Below are 13,799 nucleotides of genomic sequence, written 5' to 3' on the forward strand. Positions count from 1 at the left end.
AGGAGCACTTTAAACACGTTACGCTGCTGCTTATCACAGATGCCGCCACCACTTTCCCCTGGGGCTCAAACATGTAACTTGCATTCAGCAATCGCCATGCTGAGCGTGAATAATCGAGAATCATTCATTGTTTCACTAATGTACACGAAGCAAAAATATAATCATAACATGGTAAAGTGTTGGTCCCCGTGTTTCATGAGCTGAAATAAAAGATCCCTGACATTTTCCATAACCATAAAAAGCTTATTCTCTCAAATTGTGTGCACAAATTTATTGACATGCCTGTTAGTAAACATTTCTCCTTTGCTAAAAAAAATAATCTATTCACCAAAAAGGTGTGGCATGTCAAAAAGCTGATTAATCAGCATGATTATTACACAGGTGTACCTTGTGCTGGGAACAATAAAAGGCCACTCTCCCTCAGTGCCACAGATGTCTAAAGTTTTGAGGGAGGGTACAAATGGCATGCTGACTGCAGGAATGTCAACCAGAGCTGTTGCCAGATAATTTCTTGTTAATTTTTCTATCATAAGCAGTTTTAGAGAATTCGGCAGTATGTCCAAACGGTCTCACAACCGCAGGCCACGTGTAACTACGCCAGCCCAGGACCTCCACATCCGTCTTTTTCACCTGAGGGATCGTCAGAGACCAGCCACCTGGACAGATGACAAAACTGGGTTTGCACAATTGAAGATGTTCTACACAAACTGTCAGAAACCAACTCAGAGTAGCACATCTGCGTGCTTCTCATCCTCACCAGGGTCTTGACCTTATTGCAGTTCGGCGTTGTAACCGACTTCAGTGGGCAAATGCTCACCTTTGATGTCCACTGGCACCCTGAAGAAGTGTATTCTATACCAGGGATATTCAACTTTTACAAAGTCCGTAGCCTGCTGGTTGTCTGCTCTACCTGATCATTAATTTCACCCACTTGGTGTGCCAGGGTGGAACATTGAAAACAAGCAGAGGAACTGCCTTCGCGGTCCAGAGTTGAGTTTGAGGATTCTAGACAGTCAGTGGCATATTAGAACAGTCATTTGGAGACAAGATACGTGTTGAGATGAGATCTCTTTAGTTTCAGAATGGAGATTCCTGTAAGGACTTTTTTCTGCTCTTTTTAGAGATCTTTGTACATTGTTAGGCAGGGGTTGAATTGTGCTTGGCCTGCAGTACAATGTACTTGCCAATGAATTCTAACAGTTGTATATAGAAATGTAATGTACTCTATCAATAAAGAGTTTATTTCCATACCATACTCCATAGCCACAAACATTAACTTAAAACATCTCTGTCCAAATACAACTATACAGTGCCTTCAGAAATGATTCATACCCCTTGACTTCTTCCACATTTTCTGTTACAGCCTAAATTCTAAATGTATTCAATTTTTGTTGTTGTCTTCACATTTTTCCAAATGTTTACACATTTATTGAACATTTAATACCGAAATATCTAATTTCTATAAGTATTCACACCCCTGAGTCAATAACATGTTAGAATCACTTTCGGCAGCAATTACAGCTGTGAGTCTTTCTGGGTAAATCTCTAAGATGATGTCTATACTTGACTCTTTAAATGTGACTTCTGCTATCAGAATACAAGGACCAGGTTGAAAAGACTGGACTAGATACACAAAAATTGCATTTTGGTCTGATTGTGTTAAGATCTGTCTGACCACATCAGGAAGTGGTCAGTTAATTAATAATCTAATATACCATTTAGGAAGTGGTCAAAGGCATTTACAGTCTGTCTGACCACATCAGGAAGTGGTCAGGGAGGATCGAACTGTCTGACCATATCAGGAAGTGGTCATAAGGCATGCTGTCTGACCACATCAGGAAGCTACAGATCTGTGACCACATCCAGTGGTCAGGGAGGCATTGTGTATCTGTCTGACCATATCAGGAAGTGGTCAGGGAGGCATTGTGTATCTGTCTGACCACATCAGGAAGTGGTCAGGGAGGCATTGTGTATCTGTCTGACCATATCAGGAAGTGGTCAGGGAGGCATTGTGTATCTGTCTGACCACATCAGGAAGTGGTCAGGGAGGCATTGTGTATCTGTCTGACCACATCAGCAAGTGGTCAGGGAGGCATTGTGTATCTGTCTGACCACATCAGGAAGTGGTCAGGGAGGCATTTTGTATCTGTCTGACCACATCAGGAAGTGGTCAGGGAGGCATTGTGTATCTGTCTGACCACATCAGGAAGTGGTCAGGGAGGCATTGTGTATCTGTCTGACCACATCAGGAAGTGGTCAGGGAGGCATTGTATGCGAATTTCTCCTCTGTTTGGATGTCATTGATGTCAAGGCTACTGAAAGTGAAGACAGTGGGCGATGATCATCAGCGCTCTGCCCACAGGTCTGCAGAAAACGTGTGTTTTGGGAGTGAGAGGCATCTTTTTTTCATTAAAACGTTGGAGGGAATACGTTCCTATCTCATGAGGAACGTGTTTGTTGGCTTCATAAATGTTAGCCAGCTAGACTATTTAGAAAAACATTTGTTTGGCAAGAGTTTTGCGAACCTGTTTGCAATCCATTTAACTTCGTTAGCTAGCTTGAGGGCTGGTCAGCTACAGTAGTTGGCTACTGTTGTCAAGTTGTTGTTGTGTTTTTTTATCAGATTTAGCATGTTCCACCGTTTGCAGAATGCATGCTGGCATTTTAATATAGTGCGGTACACAGTAGACACATTTACACATAGGTGTAGACGCGTGAAGTGTTCAGAATTCCATCATCAGAATACAAAGCTGCATGAACTGTCAAGTGTAGCCTGTGAGTCTTTCTCGCAAGTCTCTTAGAGCTTGACCCACCTGAATTGTACAATATTTGCAAATGATTCTTTAAAAAAAGATTACATCTCTGTCAAGTAGGTTGTTGGTCATTATTAGACAGCCATTAGACATTTTCAAGTTTTTCCGTAGGTTTTCAAGCTGATTTAAGTCAAAACCGTAACTTGGCCACGCAACGTCATCTTGGTAAGCAACTCCAGTGTATATTTGACCTTGTGTTTTAGGTTATTGTCCTACTGAAAGGTGACTTTTTCTCCCAGTGTCTGTTGGAAAGCGGACTGAACCTTTCCTCTAGGATTTTATCTGTGCTTAGTTCTAAACCGTTTATTTTTATTCTAAAAAACTCCCTAGTCCTTGCTGATGACAAGCATACCCATAACATGATGCAGCCGCCACCATGCTTGAAAATATGAATAGTGATACTCAGTGACTTTTTTTTTGCCCAATTTCATGAAGTTGTATTTTAGTGCCTTGTTGCAAACAGGATGCACGTTTTGGAATATGTTTTATTTTGTACAGGCTTCCCTCTTTTCACTCTGTCAAATGTGTTAGTATTGTTGTGTAACTGCGATGTTGTTGGGCTTGTAAGCAAGCATTTCACTGTAAGGTCTTCACCTGTTTTATTTGGCGCATGTGACAAATAAACGTTGATTTGATTTGATCTATATCACACCATTTGCCTCATGGTGAAATTCCTGAGTGGTTTCCTTCTTCTCCAGCAGCTGAGTTAGGAAGGATGCATGTATCTTTGTAGTGACTGGGTGTATTGATACCCGATCTAAAGTTGAATGAATAACTCCACTGTGCTCAAAGGGATATTCAATGTCTACCAATAGGTGCCCTTTTTTGGAGGTATTGTAAAACATAACTGATATTTATGGTTTAATCTGAGTTGGAAATTGCAAATGTGTGGGGTACAGAGATGAGGTGGTCATTAAAAAATCATGTTAAACACTATTATTTCTAGGAACATAATTCCACTTTTGTGTGTTGGCCAGTGACACAAAATCTCTATTTATTCTATTTAAAAAAATAAGGCTGTAAAGTCAAGGGTTGTGAATACTTTCTGAAGGCACTGTACGCCTTCAATTCCACCTGATCCTACCCCCCAGTACATACACAACACCTTCAATTCCACCTGATCCTACCCCCCAGTACATACACAACACCTTCCATTCCACCTGATCCTACCCCCAGTACATACACAACACCTTCCATTCCACCTGATCCTACCCCCCAGTACATACACAACACCTTCAATTCCACCTGATCCTACCCCCCAGTACATACACAACACCTTCCATTCCACCTGATCCTACCCCCCAGTACATACACAACACCTTCCATTCCACCTGATCCTACCCCCCAGTACATACACAACACCTTCCATTCCACCTGATCCTACCCCCCAGTACATACACAACACCTTCCATTCCACCTGATCCTACCCCCCAGTACATACACAACACCTTCCATTCCACCTGATCCTACCCCCCAGTACATACACAACACCTTCCATTCCACCTGATCCTACCCCCAGTACATACACAACGCCTTCCATTCCACCTGATCCTACCCCCAGTACATACACAACACCTTCCATTCCACCTGATCCTACCCCCAGTACATACACAACACCTTCCATTCCACCTGATCCTACCCCCAGTATACATACACAACGCCTTCCATTCCACCTGATCCTACCCCCAGTATACATACACAATCTTCCATTCCACCTGATCCTACCCCCCAGTACATACACAACACCTTCCATTCCACCTGATCCTACCCCCCAGTACATACACAACACCTTCCATTCCACCTGATCCTACCCCCCAGTACATACACAACACCTTCCATTCCACCTGATCCTACCCCCCAGTACATACACAACACCTTCCATTCCACCTGATCCTACCCCCCAGTACACGTACACAACAATTGACTCTACTTGTCACTACTGTAAGTGACATTTCCCTTGATTGAGGGAGGAAATGAGATGACACTTCAGAATGGATGGTTTCAAACGTAGTTATATTCAACCGGTAGCAGCAAAGAGGAGGACAGTCGTCAGAGTTTCAATACCTACCTTTTGTCACCCAGATTCTCAGAAGTGACAGAAATGTTATTTTGGACTGACTAACTTTGACTTGTCAGATTCTTGCAACCTGTCATCATTTCAAATGCGTCTGCAGGGTCTCCGCCACTACCTTAAATCTCAGACTGAAGTCCTGTATAATTTTCCCATCTTCCCAGTTCCCTCTGTGCTAAATTGCATTGGGAGATGGATTTTTGGCATGTGAGGTTGTCAGGCCTGCGCCAGGGAAGACTTTATGCACTGGTACACCCGCTATGAAAGAAGTGAATTCTGGAGGGATGGAAGGAAATCAAAGTGGAGAGTCAAGTGCTGCCACTCTAGCACGTCTTTGGGCATTTTTCTTTGTGTGATTGTATGTATTTAACAAAATTTACATATTTGGAGATATCTTTTTGAGCTTCTTCACATGAAATTGCAATCCCATACATTAGCTTTGCAACGATCATTCATATTTAACATGTAATATTAATATAAAATAGTAACTTCATATTTAATCGGGAAAGAAACCCATCTGCAATGCATAAAATTAACAAACGCCGCTCTAGCTATGCCACCTTTCACCACAGATTAGAAAGTGAGATGCAGATGGATGTGGTGAGACACATCCAATGCAAACAAACTGATGGATTTTGTGGGGGAATTTTTAATTATGCTAATTCGATTTGTTATCCTAATTAGCTTTTCAGAGAGTATGCTCTCGATGGTGCTCCTGTAGAACACTGTACGGGTCCTCAGGGACAGGCTGAATTTCTGACGATATCCTGACGTTGAAGAGTTGCTGTCGTGCCTTTCTTCATTACGGTGTCCATGTGGTTAGACCATTTCAGCTTCTCTGAGACAGTCTCCATAGCGGCCCCATTGATGAGGATGGTGGGCATGTCCAGCCTGGTTCCTCTAGAAGTACACAATCAGCTCCTTTGTTTAAATAACATTGAGCACTTCGGCTGATGTAAAAAGGGCTTCTTAAAATTTGTTTGATTGATAGACTGATTAACTCTGGATTGTTGGAAAAGGACCGATAGGTAAGCATTTCTAACTAGCTCTCGCGTCAGAATTACATGTTAATTCATGTTTCTCAAATATCACATTTCAAAGTGTTTAAGTTTAATTTTTAGGCATTAACTCTGAAATCTTACGGTTAGGCAATTATGGTAACTGAGACTTTTTCCAGATTGGCGGCTAACACCTTCAGAGACTACGTGATTGTTTCATCCCATGTAGGAGCTGCACCTAGTTGGCACATTTCAGGAACAATATTGACCGGCAACATTTCCAATGTGGAAACTGTCAGCTTATTGAGGAATACATCTCTGAGCTGGACACCCAGAGTAATCAAATTGAGACATTACAGTGTATACTGGATAGGTCCCACTCTAAGACATGACAGTGTATTCTGGATAGGTCCCACTCTAAGACATTACAGTGTATTCTGGATAGGTCCCACTCTAAGACATTACAGTGTATTCTGGATAGGTCCCACTCTAAGACATGACAGTGTATTCTGGATAGGTCCCACTCTAAGACATTACAGTGTATCCTGGATAGGTCCCACTCTAAGACATTACAGTGTATTCTGGATAGGTCCCACTCTAAGACATTACAGTGTATTCTGGATAGGTCCCACTCTAAGACATTACAGTGTATTCTGGATAGGTCCCACTCTAAGACATGACAGTGTATTCTGGATAGGTCCCACTCTAAGACATTACAGTGTATCCTGGATAGGTCCCACTCTAAGACATTACAGTGTATCCTGGATAGGTCCCACTCTAAGACATGACAGTGTATTCTGGATAGGTCCCACTCTAAGACATTACAGTGTATTCTGGATAGGTCCCACTCTAAGACATTACAGTGTATTCTGGATAGGTCCCACTCTAAGACATTACAGTGTATCCTGGATAGGTCCCACTCTAAGACATGACAGTGTATTCTGGATAGGTCCCACTCTAAGACATGACAGTGTATTCTGGATAGGTCCCACTCTAAGACATGACAGTGTATTCTGGATAGGTCCCACTCTAAGACATTACAGTGTATTCTGGATAGGTCCCACTCTAAGACATTACAGTGTATTCTGGATAGGTCCCACTCTAAGACATTACAGTGTATTCTGGATAGGTCCCACTCTAAGACATTACAGTGTATTCTGGATAGGTCCCACTCTAAGACATTACAGTGTATTCTGGATAGGTCCCACTCTAAGACATTACAGTGTATTCTGGATAGGTCCCACTCTAAGACATTACAGTGTATTCTGGATAGGTCCCACTCTAAGACATTACAGTGTATTCTGGATAGGTCCCACTCTAAGACATTACAGTGTATTCTGGATAGGTCCCACTCTAAGACATTACAGTGTATTCTGGATAGGTCCCACTCTAAGACATTACAGTGTATTCTGGATAGGTCCCACTCTAAGACATTACAGTGTATTCTGGATAGGTCCCACTCTAAGACATTACAGTGTATTCTGGATAGGTCCCACTCTAAAACGTTATTAGAGTCTATCCTGGATAGGTCCCACTCTAAAACATTATTAGAGTCTATCCTGGATAGGTCCCACTCTAAAACATTATTAGAGTCTATCCTGGATAGGTCCCACTCTAAAACATTATTAGAGTCTATCCTGGATAGGTCCCACTCTAAAACATTATTAGAGTCTATCCTGGATAGGTCCCACTCTAAGACATTATTATAGTCTATCCTGGATAGGTCCCACTCTAAGATAATTATTAGAGTCTATCCTGGATAGGTCCCACTCTAAGACATTATTAGAGTCTATCCTGGATAGGTCCCACTCTAAGACATTATTAGAGTCTATCCTGGATAGGTCCCACTCCAAGACATGACAGTGACCCAGATATTGCCTCAGAGACATACTAAGCCACTTTTAGGTAATACCTCCCATCCTTTTTGAAAGCATTATCGTCCTACTATTTTCTATACTCTAATTGCCCCCCAGGGCAATTTACCTTATTCCATAGTCTGCTCCAAAACACAGCTGGCAGAAAAGAGGTATTCGGTGTGGACATCTAGTCCGACTCAGGTGGCGTGCACACCATCCACACCATTCATTTACAAGCATTTGCTACACCCACAATAACATCTGCTAAATATATGTATGTGACCAATACAATTTAATTTGATTTGATTTATAGTGCCAGGGGTGTTGTCAGTTGCAGTCTACCCATTCCCTTGCACTCCACTCTTACATCTGCTATTCTTGGATCAGAAGAGAAGCCCACTGTGGTCTCTGCTCACCCAGTACTTTTAGTTCAAATGTAAATTCCATAAACTTGAATAGCCCCTCGGTTTTCAAATCACGTACAAGGCTTGGGCTGTTTCACGATACACTGAGAGTTCCCCATGTTGACATCGGCTGTGGCCTCAGGCCCTATGGCGCTAACCTTGGAAAAGTCATTCAAATTTCTACTACTTCCACTTTTACAAATAAGGATAGACCAAATGGTGCAGTTCTATGCACTCTTAGTGCCATACCAACTACTGTATTTAAATATCAACCATCAGACAGGGCCTGAAACTGCCTATTGAACATAGCTTGTTTGAGTTCGAGATTCCATGTGACTTTAAAAATTTTAAAGTACTTGGTTTGATGCATCTGAAAACGAGGAGCTAAATTCCTAAACTGGAATGTGTCAAGATCTGGGCAATGCCAGATGAGATCTAATCATTAATGGCATTCATGCTGTCCAATTTGGCGTAATAAAGAATTCTTAGCATGTAGGAAACCATTTATATCAAATTCTTGGTGTAAAGAAGGGTATTTATACTTTCAAAGACATATTCAACGTGAATGGATTCCTCCGTTGCCATGAAATTCGCCAGTGTGTTTTCATGTCCCAGGTTCATCGCGCCTACGGGGCCCCTGGGGAGCAGAATTAGCAGTACACCCATTGGTCAAACTTCTAACTGACAGACACCTCTCAAAGGGAGTTGTTTCTGATATCTATAGTTAATTAATTATAGCACCACAAAAAAAACATGAACTAACATGAACAGCCTTTTGGCAGATGTCTTCGATAATATGTTGGGATGCTCCCTTCAAAAAATTGTAGAGTTAAAGGTATATCAAATGACTGTGACACCCTGGAATTATCAGAAGTCATTCATTAAATATATGATGCTTGGGTCAAGGCCAGGAACACAGGCTTAGCCAGGACTGGCAAGCTTTTAAGCAACTGAAGAATTTGTGTAAGACAAAATAAGAAAGGCTAAATCTGATTATTATGTAAAGCGCTCCTTCGGATTGTAAATGGGAACACGGCGAAATTCTGGAAAACTGTCAAATCCCTGAAGGGTTCTCCTTCCTCCTCTCTGCCACAACAAATTCATTCAGACAATGGCCTCATTACGGGAAAAATTGTCTTAATGTAATCACCACATCTCTTTGAAATAACTTCTAAGCCTATTCACAATTATATTGTGCCACACCCTGATCTGTTTCACGTCTTGTGCTCGTCTCCACCCCCCTCCAGGTGTCGCTCATCTTCCCCTTTATCCCCTGTGTACTTATACCTGTGTTTTCTGTCTGTCTGTCTGCAGTTTGTAATGTCTCGTCAAGCCTACCAGCGTGTTTTTCACGTACACCTGTTTCTCTCCAGCCCTTGTTTTTCCGGTTTTGACCACTCTGCCTATCCTGAGCCTGCCTGCCATTCTGTACCTGTATGACTCTGCCCTGGATTACTACCCTCAGCCTGCCCTGAGCCTGCCTGCCATTCTGTACCTGTCTGACTCTGCCCTGGATTACTACCCTCAGCATGCCATTCTGTACCTGTCTGACTCTGCCTGGATTACTACCCTCAGCATGCCATTCTGTACCTGTCTGACTCTGCCCTGGATTACTACCCTCAGCCTGCCCTGAGCCTGCCTGCCATTCTGTACCTGTCTGACTCTGCCCTGGATTACTACCCTCAGCCTGCCCTGAGCCTGCCTGCCATTCTGTACCTGTCTGACTCTGCCCTGGATTACTACCCTCAGCCTGCCATTCTGTATCTGTCTGACTCTGCCCTGGATTACTACCCTCAGCCTGCCATTCTGTACCTGTCTGACTCTGCCCTGGATTACTACCCTCAGCCTGCCATTCTGTACCTGTCTGACTCTGCCCTGGATTACTACCCTCAGCCTGCCCTGAGCCTGCCTGCCATTCTGTACCTGTCTGACTCTGCCCTGGATTACTACCCTCAGCCTGCCCTGAGCCTGCCTGCCATTCTGTACCTGTCTGACTCTGCCCTGGATTACTACCCTCAGCCTGCCATTCTGTACCTGTCTGACTCTGCCCTGGATTACTACCCTCAGCCTGCCCTGAGCCTGCCTGCCATTCTGTACCTGTCTGACTCTGCCCTGGATTACTACCCTCAGCCTGCCATTCTGTACCTGTCTGACTCTGCCCTGGATTACTACCCTCAGCCTGCCATTCTGTATCTGTCTGACTCTGCCCTGGATTACTACCCTCTGCCTGCCATTCTGTACCTGTCTGACTCTGCCCTGGATTACTACCCTCAGCCTGCCATTCTGTATCTGTCTGACTCTGCCCTGGATTACTACCCTGCCCAGCCTGCCATTCTGTACCTGTCTGACTCTGCCCTGATTACTACCTCAGCATGCCATTCTGTACCTGTCTGACTCTGCCCTGGATTACTACCCTCTGCCTGCCATTCTGTACCTGTCTGACTCTGCCCTGGATTACTACCCTCAGCCTGCCATTCTGTATCTGTCTGACTCTGCCCTGGATTACTACCCTCAGCCTGCCATTCTGTACCTGTCTGACTCTGCCCTGGATTACTACCTCCCTCAGCCTGCCATTCTGTACCTGTCTGACTCTGCCCTGGATTACTACCTCAGCCTGCCCTGAGCATGCCATTCTGTACCTGTCTGACTCTGCCCTGGATTACTACCCTCAGCCTGCCATTCTGTACCTGTCTGACTCTGCCCTGGATTACTACCCTCAGCCTGCCATTCTGTATCTGTCTGACTCTGCCCTGGATTACTACCCTCAGCATGCCATTCTGTACCTGTCTGACTCTGCCCTGGATTACTACCCTCAGCCTGCCATTCAGCCTGCCATTCTGTACCTGTCTGACTCTGCCCTGGATTACTACCCTCAGCCTGCCATTCTGTACCTGTCTGACTCTGCCCTGGATTACTACCCTCAGCCTGCCATTCTGTATCTGTCTGACTCTGCCCTGGATTACTACCCTCAGCATGCCATTCTGTACCTGTCTGACTCTGCCCTGGATTACTACCCTCAGCCTGCCATTCTGTACCTGTCTGACTCTGCCCTGGATTACTACCCTCAGCCTGCCCTGTACCTGTCTGAGCCTGCCATTCTGTATCTGTCTGACTCTGCCCTGGATTACTACCCTCAGCCTGCCATTCTGTACCTGTCTGACTCTGCCCTGGATTACTACCCTCAGCCTGCCATTCTGTACCTGTCTGACTCTGCCCTGGATTACTACCCTCAGCCTGCCATTCTGTACCTGTCTGACTCTGCCCTGGATTACTACCCTCAGCCTGCCATTCTGTACCTGTCTGACTCTGCCCTGGATTACTACCCTCTGCCTGCCATTCTGTACCTGTCTGACTCTGCCCTGGATTACTACCCTCAGCCTGCCATTCTGTACCTGTCTGACTCTGCCCTGGATTACTACCCTCAGCCTGCCATTCTGTACCTGTCTGACTCTGCCCTGGATTACTACCCTCAGCCTGCCATTCTGTACCTGTCTGACTCTGCCCTGGATTACTACCCTCAGCCTGCCATTCTGTACCTGTCTGACTCTGCCCTGGATTACTACCCTCAGCCTGCCATTCTGTATCTGTCTGACTCTGCCCTGGATTACTACCCTCAGCCTGCCATTCTGTACCTGTCTGACTCTGCCCTGGATTACTACCCTCAGCCTGCCATTCTGTACCTGTCTGACTCTGCCCTGGATTACTACCCTCTGAATGCCATTCTGTACCTGTCTGACTCTGCCCTGGATTACTACCCTCAGCCTGCCATTCTGTACCTGTCTGACTCTGCCCTGGATTACTACCCTCAGCCTGCCATTCTGTACCTGTCTGACTCTGCCCTGGATTACTACCCTCTGCCTGCCATTCTGTATCTGTCTGACTCTGCCCTGGATTTCTGTATCTGTCTGAGATTACTACCCTCAGCCTGCCATTCTGTACCTGTCTGACTCTACCCTGGATTACTACCCTCAGCCTGCCATTCTGTACCTGTCTGACTCTGCCCTGGATTACTACCCTCTGCCTGCCATTCTGTACCTGTCTGACTCTGCCCTGGATTACTACCCTCTGCCTGCCATTCTGTATCTGTCTGACTCTGCCCTGGATTACTACCCTCAGCCTGCCATTCTGTACCTGTCTGACTCTGCCCTGGATTACTACCCTCTGCCTGCCATTCTGTATCTGTCTGACTCTGCCCTGGATTACTACCCTCTGCCTGCCCTGAGCCTGCCTGCCATTGACCTGTCGTCTGCCTGCCCCCTTTTTCGTAAAAAAACAACAAGTATTTTTCGAACTGTCTGCATCTGGGTCTTTTCCTGAGGTCCGATATATTGGGCTCAATGCTGATCGGGGAAACTTGCTGAATATATATATATATAATATAAAAGATATATGCCATTTAGCAGACGCTTTTATCCAAAGTGACTTACAGTCATGTGTGCATACATTCTACGTATGGGTGGTCCCAGGGATCGAACCCACTACCCTGGCATTACAAGCGCCATGCTCTACCAACTGAGCTACAGAAGGACCAGAGAAATGACAGTCAGTGCTTTTCTTTTAGTCTATTTATAGACAAATAAGTCCTGGATGCTGTCCTAGCAATAGACAACAAGAAATCCAAAGGGACCAACCAATTGGATCCCGGTCTGCTTAAGTGGGCAGTGCCCATCATTGTTGGCTCAATAACCCGCATTTTTATATTAAACATTGTTATCAGGAAATATTCCAAAAAGTATGTAAATCAGCTCTTATGCTGCCTCTCTATAAGGACGGGGATAGAGGGATCTTAATCGTTGCAGCCACCTTTTTCCAGGCTTCCTAAGATTATTGAATCCCTGAGAAATGTACAACTTCACTATTTTGAATGTAAACCATTCAGGGTTTAGGCCTTGACATACAGTTGAAGTTGGAAGTTTACATACACTCAGGTTGGAGTCATTAAAACTCGTTTTTCAACCACTCCACGCATTTCTTGTTAACAAATGATAGTTTCGGCAAGTCGGTTAGAACATCTACTTTGTGCGTTGACACAAGTCATTTTTCAGCCAGTTTTTTAACGGACTGATTGTTTCACGTATAATTCTATTTTTCAATTCAATCCACAATTCCAGTGGATCAGAAGTTTACAAACACTAAATTGACTGTGCCTTTAAACAGCTTGGAAAAGGCTAAATTACATCATTGGAGTCAATTGGAGGTGTACCTGTGGATGTATTTCAAGGCCTACCTTCAAACCCAGTGCCTTTTTGCTTGACACCATGGGAATATCTAAATGAATCAGCCAAGACCTCAGGAAAAAAAATTGTAGATCTCCACAAGTCTGGTTCATCCTTGGGAACAATTTCCAAACGCCTGAATGTACCACGTTCATCTGTACAAACAACAGTACGCAAGTATAAACACCATGGGACCATGCAGAAAGGAGAATGAGGAAGGAAGGAAAATTATGTGGATATATTGAAGAAACATCTCAAGAAATCAGTCAGGAAGTTAAAGCTTGGTCGCAAAACAGGGAGTTTTTACTAGGATTAAATGTCAGGAGTTGTGAAAGTTTAAATGTATTTGGCTAAGGTGTATGTAAACTTCAAACTTCAACTGTAGATGCAGATTGTAATATTATGTATGCTATTGCCCAGACTGTTGATCTGGCTGTGTCA

This window comes from Oncorhynchus keta, chromosome 4 (assembly GCF_023373465.1).
Source record: "Oncorhynchus keta strain PuntledgeMale-10-30-2019 chromosome 4, Oket_V2, whole genome shotgun sequence".
Taxonomy (NCBI): domain Eukaryota; kingdom Metazoa; phylum Chordata; class Actinopteri; order Salmoniformes; family Salmonidae; genus Oncorhynchus; species Oncorhynchus keta.